This window comes from Gorilla gorilla, chromosome 11 (genome assembly GCF_029281585.2).
Source record: "Gorilla gorilla gorilla isolate KB3781 chromosome 11, NHGRI_mGorGor1-v2.1_pri, whole genome shotgun sequence".
Classification (NCBI taxonomy): Eukaryota; Metazoa; Chordata; class Mammalia; order Primates; family Hominidae; genus Gorilla; species Gorilla gorilla.
This window is the reverse complement of record NC_073235.2, coordinates 65,760,860-65,775,132: the sequence shown is the minus strand read 5'-3', so window position 1 is coordinate 65,775,132 and position 14,273 is coordinate 65,760,860. Positions and strand designations below refer to the sequence as shown.

Here is a 14,273-nt window from a genome sequence, read left to right as displayed (position 1 = left end):
TTAAATATCTCTGTACTTGTTCCTGTATTCTATACTGTTCCAAGCATATAATCATTATTCTGCATTATAAATCCCATTAATATAATTAGTTTATAAAATATTTTAATTACTGGTCATAGAAATTCAGTATTATTTTTCTCCAAATATTTTTGTCTATTTTTTTGCAAATCTTTTATCCAAATGAAAAACATAAACTTTAATCAATCCTCCAAAATCATAGATTTTTTTTTTGGAATTACATTAAACTTACAAAATTATTTTTGGGGAGATTTGACTTTTTTATAAAATTTAGAATTCCAGTCAAATACCTGGTATGTCCTTTTGTCCTTCAGTAACTTTTTATGACTTTCTTCACATATATTTGCACAATTTTCATTATATTTATTCCTAGATATATTATATTTAAATTACTATAGCTAATTAGATTATCCATTTTCATATTTCAAACTTTATAGGAAATTTTATATATATTTATATGTAACAGAGATATGCATGCAGTGGCATACTGATAAATGCTTAACTGCTGACTTTCTGGAGGAAATTTTTTTTTTAAACTGATTTTTAGAGTTTGCTGATTTTTCACTGTGTAAATATTTTTTTAATGGCTAATTTCAAGATGTCAGCACTGATGCTACTGAGTGTGGAATTAGGAAAAGTATGCCTAATTTATCATTAATATTAAATACCAATTTATTAATCATTTAAATGTAATAATTATTTATTAATAATTTATTAATAAATTTATTCTTGTGAGCTATGATAAACCAATTTCAGTATATCACTGTCACACATTTTCTAGTTAAATAATCCTTAAAATAATTACAATTGACTACTTGCAAAGTTCAAAGTGAGCTTTAGAAATAAGAGTTTAGAACCTAAGACTTGGAATCTAAAAATTAAAATTAGAAAGCATTAAGATACATTGTTCTTAAATATTTTTTTCTTTATTTACTATTCACTACTATTTTGATGTAAATTAATTAAAAGACAATTCATGGTCATTGTTTATCATGGACTCCCTCTTAAGAGCTCTGATTCTGTGGTTTTTCCTTTTCCTGTTGGTGCTTAGTCTACAGTTGGACGTGTCGATGAGTAGAGTGTGTCGCATCAGATGCTGAATTCTACTGTACTCAACACACTCAGTCTCCATTCCACTATGCAATCTCCCTGTACCAAGAAAACATTGAGAGAAATCACTTAAGGCATAGGGTTCTCACACAATTCTCAAAGCTTTTCAATGTATTATCTGCTGGGCATGCTCCCCAAAGTTTCCTCCAGCATCTGCTGGTTGGATTTTAGTGGTGTCTGTATCAAGTCAGAGAGGAAACTTGTAGCCAGACAACCAGGAATGCTATGGAAATTCAGGAAGTTCTGAATCTTTTTTGTTGTTTGTTTTAACTCATTTTTGCTGTGGTAACCCAAAGCCACCTATTAAGGTTCTGGGCTCACGTTCTTTTATCCTTATCTCTCATATTAGGAGCCATCGTGTTTACATTAAATGAAATCTGAGGACAAATGCTGCTTTCATTTGCTTCAGGCTCAGCTAAATCTGACTCCATCACCTTTTTTTCCTGCTACCTTTTAGCTCCTTCCAAGTTAAGGTTATAGGGCGTCTTCCCAGCCACTATTATGCTTCAGAGTTTTTAGAGCTTTGTTTGGGAAACACTTCCACTTAGTTTGGAGGTAGGTCAATCCTTTGACAGGTGAATTAGTTTTCTAGGGCTGCCATAATAAATTACCACAGATGGGATAGATCACACAACAGGAATTTATTTCTTCAGAGTCTGGAGGCTAGGAGTCCAAGATCAAGGTTTCAGATTGGTTTCTCCTGAGGTTCTCTCTCTTTGGCATGTAGCTGTCTTCTCCTGTGTCTTCCCCTGGTCTTTCCTCTGTGTGTGTCTGTGTCTAATTTCTCCTTCTTATAAGGACACCAGTCATACTGGATTAGGGCTCACACTAACGAGCTAATTACCTCTGTTGAGACCTTATCTCCAAATATAGTCACATTCTGAGATGCTGAGTTTTAGGACTTCAATATATGAATTTTCACAATTCAACCCATAACATCAGGGTTAAAATTCAGATTATTGTCCATTAATTGACAATTTACTTAATCAGCTTCAATGATGATATCTAATCTGGTTTGCTATCTTTAATTCTTTCTCACTTATATATTTCCCTAGACTTTTCAATAGGATTTAGAGTGAAGGAAAAGATAAACACAGGGGCTCAAAGTGCTATCATCAGAAATCTTCTGATATTTTCTAATGCCTGTGGGAAAAACAAAGGGAAGAGAGAGCACACCATCAGTGATCACTAAAGTGTACTACTCTGCCCTAACCACAAAGGAGATGAGCTGTGTGCATGTACATGAATCTTCAGAGAAGAATAAAGCTGAAATTCTATCACATTTAGTGCTCATTGTTTGAATTACTCCAAAATATTTATAACCCACATTTTAATGTTGTTGATTAATATATAATTAAGTATTAACACAATCTTTAAAGTTAAAGAATGAAGTACAATGGAATATTTGTGAATTTTCTGGGATCATGGCCAGAATGTCACAGTAACATTTATTTTCTTGGAGTAATTACTGTACATACACAGTAATTTACAGCGTTTCTTTCTGTCTACTTGCGTCCAATTTGCAATTTTATTTTTTAGTCATATCCAGACATGAGTCTTTATAAACTACACATGCACTGTTAACAAGGGTGGTTAAAAATGGCTCTTAAACTTTCATATTGTAAGAACATTTTCTGTGAATGTATTCTATTCTTTCCTCTTTGATGCCTCAGCCCACACAAGTAATACAACTGCTCCCTTTAATTAAAATGGGAAAATATATTACTTATAAAGCTTAGTCTTAAGCAGAGCCAGGTGCAAAATCTATAGTTCCTATAACAGGAGACATACCATAAAATGGAATAAAATGATAAATTGATAAATACAGCATATAATTATTTGTTTTCTGTTGTTATCTTTTTTATTAGTGGCAAGAATGTACAAAAGAATTACAAAGTCTCTGTTTAATGCAGTAAAAAACTATGAATTATATAACTTAGGGGATCTACAGTTAACAAAAAAAAGTCTTTGAACTTAAAATTCTCCCTATAGCTTTTCACCCTTGATCTGTGTTTTCTCTTCTCTTTATAAGAATTAATACAATCCTTTTAGATAATTTCTCCTATTATTTATCTCATAAGAGGCAATTTATTTAAGGGAAATGTAGTTTCAATGACATATACTTTATTTTGTATCTGCCCATAGATGCTTTGGCCATACATTGGAAAACGGAGAACAAATGCAGTACTGTTATGAAATAAACTTTAAACACCAAGTATTCCCTGGAGGAGAAGAAACAGAAATATAAGCTGCTTATTCTGGGAGTTGTTCAAATCCTCTAATCTGTTTGAGATTATTTTGATGTTGTGATTTAAGGTGAGAGTTTGGTTGTTGCCTGCATGCCTCACTCTGCATTCCACACCAGTGCTGTTTTTCAGTGGTTAGGATTCTGGAGTCAGGATTTCCCTTCATTCTGCTATTGGGTGTTTCTGTACAGTTGGATGTTTCTACTATTACATTTTGACTCTAATGAAATTTTCACATTTCTGCCCATAAAATACATATTTCCTGAGAGGAAAGAGAAAGAAATGTGGAGACTGGGGGAAACAACCCAAATAGGCTATTATGGTCACATATATCTGATCATACAGATTGATGAAAATATGCTTCTACAGCTTTTTCTACTGTAAGTTTCATTACAATGAAAAGAAACAGTAATGCAGAGGTATATTTAGAAATATACTCAAATAATTTTGAAGATGTTTCTACCACAATATAAAAATAAAAATATTGCACCATTATTTTTTTTTTTGTTTATCCATAGGCTAGTGTGTAGGGATAGAAGACTTAAAAGCTGCTCCTTAGGGAAGTAGGGTACATAATATATATTTCATTTTCACTCTGTTTAAAATAAAATGTCAAGGTGCTACACAGCTGTAGAGGACTCTTGACTTAAGCCCCACTTTGTAAGGCAGTTTCTGAAACTCCACGGTCTCCAGCTAGCTCCTGGAGAATAACATAGAGACTAGGTTGAATCTATCATCACCCTCCAGTAATGAGAAACAGAATAATCAAAATAGCATTTACTGAATTCCTACTAAATCTCAGACACATTTTCCCATTTTTCTATAACCCTCAATTACTCTGTTAAAGTAGGTTATTTTAGCTACTTTCAGAGAGGAAAAAAATGGACACAGAGAATAATGGTGGTGTGAAGATTTGAACATAGGACTGTTTTATTCTAGGGATACAATGATTCCAACTCAAGTAGTTGTCTCTGAAATGCTACTCAAGAGCCTGTACTGATTCTATGGCTTGAAGTTACCACAGAACCTATGGAATCACAAGAATAGGGGTGAAGCATAGCTGAGGTGGGTCACAATTCCAAAGGTTCTACCCAAAAGTTTCAGCCTAGCAGTCATAATCAAAGAAAGGAGTGAAAACATCTCTGTATAAATTCTATTACTTATTGCTCAGTGAGTTCTTATCATCCACAGCAGACCTTCCCAACTACAGTGCCTGACAATTCCTCAGATGAAACAGATGTGGTGAGATGAACAGGATTTTAATATCTGACTTCTTGAGATGGTGTGGCTGGTCCCCGGCCCAAGCTGCTTGTCTGCCCTCCTCTCAACCACCACAACATGGTTGTGAGCATAGGAATCCTTTACAGATCAAGAACATTTTTCACCTAACTTGTCCAGTCCTGTCTTCTGCCATTCTTGGCACAACAATATTAAGCTACTGGCATTTCTAGAACCTACTGTGTTCTTTTAAATCTCTGTGTCCCTGATCAAGCTGTGATGTTAACACCACACCCACCTTCTTACCAACACAGCTTGCTATGTCAGGTCTCAGATCAAAGGCAATTGTCTCTGTGATTTCTTCAATAAACCCCTACATAAATCAGAGCAATCCTTGTAGGGTCCCATATACTTTGTTTATGTCATTATAAAAGTAATAATTACTCAAATTAAAATCATTCAATTTTATATTTCATTAGCATCTTCATATTATACTCAACTCATTCTGGACAGAAACAATATCTTCCCTACCTAAACTGGTGACTAGATCAGACTAGAAACTCAATAAAATTTGTTTAATTAATTACTTAATAACTGATATAAAAATAAGGCCACAGGTTCCTTCTTTTCAGATTTTTTTTGGCAATGAAACCCCATTATATATGCCATCTACCTAAAAAGTAATCATACCTTAATAAGAATGATAACATGCCTTCCCAGGAATATGCACTGCTATATAAAAAAAGTGTTCACCATAGTTTCAAGATCCCATTTGATAATAAAATTAAAGAAACAAACTTATAAAGCAATCAAACATTCTTTTAAAAATGTTTGAAATAAGAAAAAATCCTATACTCTTTTAAAAATTATATTGATTATTCTTCCTTTCATGATATTTGTTTCAGTGTTTTATAATTTAAACACTTAGAGTTAAGTAACAACATGAATATAAGGTAAAAGAACAGAAATTTTTCTACTTTATGTTTAACAGTAGAATCTTCCAAAAGGAAATACCAAAGCACTAAACCATTTTCAATTAATTGCCATCAAAGGGGCTTTTGTATGCTCCTTTCAGTTAGGGTTTTCAAATTCATATTCAGGAAGTTCTGATACTGCTTTGTTTTTAAGCAACTTAAACTTGAATTATTTTGAAAAACATAATCACAAGGAAACATTAAGAATATGCCTAAAATTATTGCCATTCAGGGAATATCTTAGATACTTGTATACCTAACATAAATATTTTCTTTAAATGTCTTGGAAAACAGCACTTTAGAAATTATTTTTCTATGGTTAATTGTACAGCACTTATTTACATTGCACGTAAACTTTTTCTTCTATCACTTCTCAAAGATACCCAAGAGTCTAGCAATATAAAATGAATCCCATAAAATTCAGAGAGGAACTTTTATACTGAAGGCTTATAAAAGTCTAGACATGTTGTTTAGTGAAAATGATTTGTGTGGAATTAGAGAATAAGCACCGGGAGCCACACAGGGGTCACCAGGAAAACTTTATCAAAGTTATCTCATTTTGCTTTGCCTTGAACAGTGACAGGATAAATATTCTTGTAATAATATTCCTTTCTTGCTCATAATTACTTTCTTTTGAAAAATATTTAGAATTTTGGGTGAAAACACATACAAAATTCAAAGGTTTTGATCTGTGTTCCCAAATTATTCTTCAGAAACTTTTCATACATTTTGTATACTCTCAATGGTATATGGCTATTTGCTTTGTGTATTCTCATCAAAATTATGTGTTATTTTTAAAGAATATTTACCTCTTGATCACTGAAAAATATATCTTATTTAATTTACATTTTTGATTTGTGAAGTTTATGTTCACCAGCTATTCGTATCTATGCAAGAGTACATAAGTGATTATCTGAAAATTTTCTCAATGTGGAAAAACTGAATGTTTACCTCTCTTGTGAATTTCAAAGGCTTTGTATATAGTACATGTGTTAACTTTGCCTTTAATATATTTTTCATTTTTTCACCTTGTTACTTGATTTTCAATCTTATTTGTATTGATTTTTGACATGCAAAATTTAAAAATTTTAATGTAATCAAAAATCAACATTATTTTCTCATATAGTTTCTGGGTTTCATTTCCTGCTTAGAAAGATTTTTCACACAGTGAGATAATGTTCACCTATATTTTCCTAGAGTGTGTTTGGCTCATTCTGATGTGGATAATAATGGTGTGTGTGATTTTATTCTTATATAGATGCACGCCTTAGTATTGAGCATAAACAAGCCTATGCTACTGCTTTCTAATTACATGAGGTTTTTTTGTTTTTGTTTTTTTTTTTGAGACGGAGTCTCGCTTTGTCGCCCAGACTGGAGTGCAGTGGTGCGATCTTGGCACACTGCAAGCTCCGCCTCCTGGGTTCACGCCATTCTCCTGCCTCAGCCTCCCGAATAGCTGGGACTACAGGCGCCCGCCACCATGTCCGGCTAATTTTTTTTGTATTTTTAGTAGACACGGGGTTTCACCGTGTTAGCCAGGATGGTATCAATCTCCTGACCTCGTGATCCACCTGCGTCGGCCTCCCAAAGTACTGGGATTACAGGCGTGAGCCACCGTGCCCAGCCTACATGACGTTTTATGCCTATGGATGTTTAAAGTTACTTTCAGTTGAGACATGCATGGTCTTAATGTTTGTGTCACCTCCAAATTCATATGTTGAAATCCTAACCCCCTATGTGACGCCATTAGGATATGGGGCCTTTTGGAGGTGATCAGGTCGTTAGGGTGGAGCCCTCATAAATGGGATTAGTTATAAAAAGAGACCCCAGAGAGATCTCTCATCCCTTCTGCCATGAGGACACAACTAGAAGATAGCTATCTTCAAACCAGGAAGTGAGCTCTCACCAGACACTGAGTCTGCCAGTGATTGATCTTCAACTTCCCAGTCTCCAAAGTAGTGAGAAATAAATTTCTGTTGTTTATATGACCCAGTCTATGGTATTTTGTTATAGTAGACTGAACAGACTAAGAGAAAACATTTTCTAATTTTATGATTCTGCATAGTAACATTATTGCCAACAGCATAAACCTTCATAAATTACTAAGGGCATTGGATGTTGGTTCTGACCAGATTTGGGGTTTTGTAGAAGTTCCTTTCTCTGGCTATCCCTTCCATGATGCGGGCATAATAACTTAAAGGCATACAGTGCTTCTGTTACAGATTAGGAAAAATAAAATAAAATCATGGGAATTTTGACAGAAAGGCGAGTGAGTTTCTTGCCATTGCTACTGTAGACGAAAACAGCCAAAACTGCCACCAGAACGCTGCTTAGAAAGCTTTTAGTCTCAGAAAGAATTGTTTTCTTCTGTGCTACCACGTCAGTTCTGGTAGTCATATCTTATTTTGTCTCACAATTTTTCCCCTTTGATGCTCACCTTACCTCTATTTGCTCTCATGATTATTTTACTTGAATCATGGACACAGGGACTATGGGGAAAATGACAGGTCATTGTATTCAGACCTCTGTACCTAGTGCATGTTATTGCCAGACACTTATATTATTCCCTTTAGAATTATATTTAATCTCTTTCTGAATGTCTTATTGATGTTTTCTCAATGACCTCTTCGGGTGGCTATTCCATTGTTAAATTACTCTTGCCTTTAGGACACTTTCTCTTATAAGTAATTTAAACATGCCCTTCTTATTTCTTGTAAAACATTCTAAGTCAACCACAAACAATTCTTCACTTTACTGTATATTATTTCTTTCTTCTCCAGTAAAATACCACATGTCATGGGAGGCAAACTCTCCATTCAACATATAGGCCATTCAGAAGAAACCTAACAGATTTATGCCATTTCCACATCTATAAAAGGAACGTTTAAATGCTCTTTAAAATTCCTCTCAGCACTAATATTTTGTGATCCTATGATTTCTACATGTGGTTGTAAAATGATTTCTAAATCTGTCTGTGTTCCAATTTGTTATGCCTGTGAAACTTTAAGTATTGTGTACTTAAATCTATTATTTTTAACTTCCAATAATCAAAAACTGTAAATTATATCATGTAGAATTATAAGTGCCTAATTTTATTGAGTACTTTTTATGTACTAGTTTGTTATTGGATATTTATATATTTTAGATTTATCCTCTAATGATATTTTATAGTATTTTGTTAACGTTAAATATACATACACACGTGCGTGTATATACATGTTATATATATATATTTATATATTTAAATTTATTCTATTGGAAACATTACATTCAATACATTCTTGTTGTATCTTTTATTCTCTTAAGCCATCATATCTTTTTTGTTTCCTTTTAATGGAGAATTTCTGAGGACACTTGTCCCATGAAGACACTTTACAGAAGTCTTATTCTATTTCCTACTACATTATTTTCTAATACTTTTCCCTTTATTTATGGCTACTAAGAATATTTGTTGACACAGGTTGATGGAAGAGAATAGAGAACTCAGAAATAAAGCCATGTATCTAGAGCCAACTGATCTATGACAAAGTTGACAAAGACATACACTAGGGAAAGAACACCTAAAAATGTGCTCTCCCTTTTTTTTATCATACTCAGCTCACCGACTGGCAACATCAGCTATGCCAGTCTTCTTCAGAGTGGGATGCACAGCCCACAGGGGAGCATCGAAAGTGGAGGGAGAAAATATTAAAACACCAAGAATGAAATCAAGCTTTTCAGACAGTTAAAACTTGGATTGACACTGGCTTCTGCACTGAGCCATGAGAGAATGAGACAGCCTCTAAGAAGAACAGGAATCCACAGCAAGTCGTTGATCATGATGTCTTCCCTCTTGCATTTGCTTTCAACATTTTGTGACACACTGCAGCTTTCCTGTGCCTGATTAAGCTGGTCTGGCTTATACACCAAATGGACAATTTGTTGAAAAAGGTTTCTTCAACTAAACCATAGTATAAGACATAATTTAACTTTGTAACCTCAAACGCTTACCTACAACATCCATTGTGTCTCTAAGTTCAGCAAACTCCAATGTCTTCACTCAGTCTTTCTGCCCACACCTTAGTTGAAACTCTCCTTACTTGTAATCTGGATGGTTAGTAGATACTGTCCTAAATGATCTTCCACCTTCAGTTTTACTCCTTTTGCAATCTACTAGCTACCCTAAGCACACTCTTCATTTAATACACATCATGTGACACACATGCCACTCTCTTGTTTGACATCATTTGTCTTTGTAGGCACAGGTTACTGTAATAAAATACTACAGACTAGATGGCTTAAACAACAGAAATCGATTTTCTTACAGTTCTTGTATCTGGAAGTCTGCGATTAGGGTGTCAGCATGGTTGGGTTCTGGTGAGGACTCTCTTCCTGGCTTTCAGGTCCAACTTCTCACTGTGTCCTCACAGGGCCTTTCCTTGGCACATGCACTTGGAGAGAGAGATTTCTCTCATCCCCTTCTTATAAAGCCACCAATCCCATCAGATTAGGACTCCACCCTTATGACCTCATTTAATCTTAATTACCTCCTAAAAGCCCTGTCTCTAAATAGTGACACTGGGTGTGAGGACTCACCCCATGGGACTGGGGGAGCAGGTATAATTCAGCCCACAGCATCATTCATTGGTTCTCTATCTGCCCTCTTGTTAGATGCTGGGATCCTGGTCATGGTGTCTAAGGCTCTCCATGATCCCATGCCAGCCTGTCCCTCCTGACTCAGCTCAAACTGTGCCTGATCCAGTATGTTGTGTTCAAGCACTACTTAGCAGTTCCCCAGGGTATACCACGTTTTCTCTGGATTCTCTGCCTTGTTTGTCATCTTATGCCCATTTTGAATATTTTCTATTCATCCTTGTGAACAGGAAGTAGGCACATTTTCCTCCAAGAATCCTGCACTGGTAATCATTTCCTTTTACTCTATTCCTTATCCCTCTACCTTAAGTCTGTGTTAGAGGCCCTTATTCTCTGCTCTCTGTGTAAGTTAATATCATACTACATTACAATAATTTGTTTACTTGTCTGCCCCCCATTAGATTATAAACTCTTTGAGGGCAGTGCCCATGTTTTATTATTCTTGCTATTATTTCTATTCTCAGTGGTTAATATTGGATGGTTAGATGTTAAGCAAATTCTTCTTACTGAAAAGTGTTTTAGTATCACCTGTAACTGTATAAAATAATAAGCATGAATATCAATATGGCTATTATAAACTACAAAGTCTCTTACTCTCAGTAAGTGTGTTGAATAATGTCACTGCTCTTTATTGGACATGGGTATAGAGTGACTGGAAGGCAGACAGTAAGGCACTGCTTAACTGTGCAGAAACGATGCCGAGGGCTGCGGGTCGGGGACAGGGCAGGGAGAAGAAATATAAGTGAATCTGTTATCATTGAACAAAGCAGAGTAACACATTTAGGAAGTTTTGCCTAAACCACAGCTGAGTATCAACCACTAGGAGGCCTGGATTCCCTACAGTTGAATTTCTGTCCTTTGGTCGATAAGTACCTAATCACTGCCTAATCACTTAACAACCTACCAACACTTTCCCCTCTGTAGCCCATGCAATCCAAGGCTATCCTGGCTTGCTTTGCACCGACCTCCCTGCAGAGTGGGTGTATATTAGTCTGTTCTCACACTACTAATAAAGACATACCTGAGACAGGGTAATTTATAAAGGAAAGAGGTTTAAATGAGTCACAGTTCCACATGGCTAGACAGTCCTCAGGAAACTTACAATCATAGCAGAAGGGGAAGCAAACAAGTCCTTCTTCACATGATGATAGGAGAAGAAATGAGAACCCAGTGAAGGGGGAAGACCCTTATAAAACCATCAGATCTCATGAGAACTCACTCACTATCATGAGAACCGGATGGGGGAAACAGCCCCCATGATTCAATTCTCTCCACCTGGTCCTTCCCACCACATGTGGTGATTATAGGAACTACAACTGACAATGACATTTGGGTGTGGGGACACAGCCAAAACATAACAGGGTGTAACACTGCTTCTCTGGATTGATTTGAATCCCATCACTCTAGGAAGGCTGTTAAAATATTCCACTTACAATGCCTCAACTGAGAGGGTTGAAGAAACCATAGCAATTCCATATGTATAGGGTAAAGGATAAAGTACTCTTGCTAGCCCAGGATAGGGCACATGGCCAAGGCCTTCCCTTGCCAAATTTGCTGCTGTATATGCTTTCTTGATTTTACTCTCAGGTCAGAGGAGGTGGATAGATACTCCAGTGAAGCCTTAACAATTTTTGCTTGGTTTTGAATTCTCTCTTTCTGGGACTGGAGTTTGGGGAAAAGCCTGAATGAAGCAATCCCCTACAACATACACACACCTGCTAACCCCACTCCCTTGCCCCATAGCTAAGAAAGACTGTATTTACCCATAGAATTACCCTGGCTCCTTCTTCTTAATTGATTGTATTATACAAGAACAAGTCTTTCAAGGGTAGGTCAAAGGCCATCATTTACTCCCTTCCAGTTCTCTAGATGACAGTGTCATTTCACTTTCCTCCTACATCAGGTATTTTTTTGACAACTATCAACCTTTCCTAAAAAAATTGAAGCTATTGAGACAAATGTTTAGTTATTAGAAGTTATTTCCACAAAGAATCAGTTTCCTTGTAGGTAGTCAGTCATCTTTAGTGTTGTTAGGAAGATGAATATCAGGGTATGGCCAACGAATTACAAAAATGGTCAAGTTAAGAATAACTCCTTCGTAATCATTGGTGAAGTGTTTTCAGAGTTCAATAATTTCCAGAATTTGTACCTAGTAGTGGATAAGGGAAGATAAAACACAGTAGTTGGATAATTCACTTACAAGATTTTTTTTACAGTATCTGCAAAATGCAGCCCTGGGTTCTTTCTTTAGGTAACATACGTTCCTGTGTTTTTGAAGTGATGACCTGTTTTGCGCTTCTCACATACCAGTAAGACAAAATTCCCTTAGAATCGAAGAAATTTTAAACATGTCAAATAATACATGAAGTTGAGAATTCTCTAAGGCAGAGGAATTCAGTTTTTAAGAGGGTAGAGAAATAAGCAAAATGACCCAGACGTAAAACTTACCCTAAGAAAGAAAATAGCTGGGAGTGGAAAACCGATTCTTCAGAGGACAAAGATAGGAAGATAATTGGTTCAGAAGAAACACTTCCACCTGAAGTAGAGAAAAAGCAGGTTGATAACCCTTGTGGAACTATGAAGGAAGAGAACCAGTGCTGTCTTCATAATCGTGGAGGCTGGGATGGCCCCCAGTATTAGAGATTCTATTGTGGACAGTAAAAAGGTAGAAGAAAAAGAAGTCATTGTTCACTTGGAAAGGAACTAAAATGTTTCCAGCCCAAAGAAAATTCAATACTCAGATTGAAACTATGAGGGAAAAAAAAAGATAATTGAAAGAGTTAAAAACAACTAAAATTAAAAACTTTTAGAGAAATTATTGAAAGAATATGTATTTCCCCAAATTATTGAATTTATTTACATTTCTATTTCTATTAAACCTGTGTATCATTTCAAAATAAGTGAAGTAAGTGATAGTCTTTCCCCTTTCTACATACCAGTCTATAGGTATGTATTGAATACTTACATATATCACATGTGATGCCTGCAGAGACCACTCGATGCTATTTAAAATGGTTCAACAGCTAAGCTCTGAAGCAATTAGAGTTGGAGTGAGAGATGTCCATGTGTTTACATATATTATACTGGGAATGGAATGGTATCTATGTAATTCTGTGAACAGTTTATATTTGGACTACATCTGGATTTTTTGTCTTTCTTTCCAAAAGCAAGAAGAATAAAACTCCAGTACAGCAAATTATGGACTTCGAGAAACAAACAGAAATAACAGCATTAAAATAAAAAGGCAATTCTTGGATAAATTAGATGTCATTAAATGCCATTTTAAAAGATTATGTAATTAAAATTGAAGAGTGACAGCTTTTACACTAGTTTAATAGCGTTATGCAAAGAAGAAACCATCCTAAGATGCCCCCCAAAAACGCTCTGGACAGAGAACACGGATATTTGGAAGAGAATCATTAGAAGCTTAAGGTTTCAGGAGAAAAGTACAGATCAGTCTCTCAAGTAACATATTCTCTAGCCCTATCTGTATGAAGACTTTCTTCTCCTTTTCTAATTTTTAATATTTGTGGGTACATAGTAGTATATATATTTATGAGGTACATGAGATGTTTTGATACAGATATGCTATGTGTAATAATCACATCATGAAAGATAGGGTATTCACCCTCAAGCATTTATTCTTTGTGTTACAAACAATCCAGTCAGACTTTTTAAGTTATTTTAAATGGTACGATTAAATTATTATTGACTATAGTCACCCTGTAAAAATATGTATATATAATGCTTCACAAATTTGCATGTCATCCTTGCACAGGGCTGTGCTAATATTCTCGGTATTGTTCCAATTTTAGTATATATGTTGCCAAAGCAGCGCTGTATAAAGACTTTCTTACAAAGAATCAATTCCTTGTGAGGACAAATTTAAAGCAAAATAAAATACTGTCATGCCATTCAGGAGACGGTCAGAGTTTCTCTGACCTTCAGAAATCTATTGAACTTGTCTTGAAATTCATGTCAATTTCAGAGCCAATGGATGTCCAAAGTCCACAGAGGAGATGATGTTGGTAACCTGCCCATATTCCCTAACCCAAATTTCAGCTTCAAGCACTTG

The 14,273-nt window shown here is 35.4% G+C and overlaps 1 non-coding gene across 1 annotated transcript; it reads right to left on the bottom strand.

The window, feature by feature from the left end:
• Positions 1–13,931: 13,931 nt before the first annotated feature.
• LOC115933814 (U6 spliceosomal RNA) lies at positions 13,932–14,033 on the bottom strand. The gene has a single exon (XR_004069668.1). It is a non-coding gene; the product is annotated as a U6 spliceosomal RNA (small nuclear RNA).
• Between the last annotated feature and the right edge of the window lie 240 nt (positions 14,034–14,273).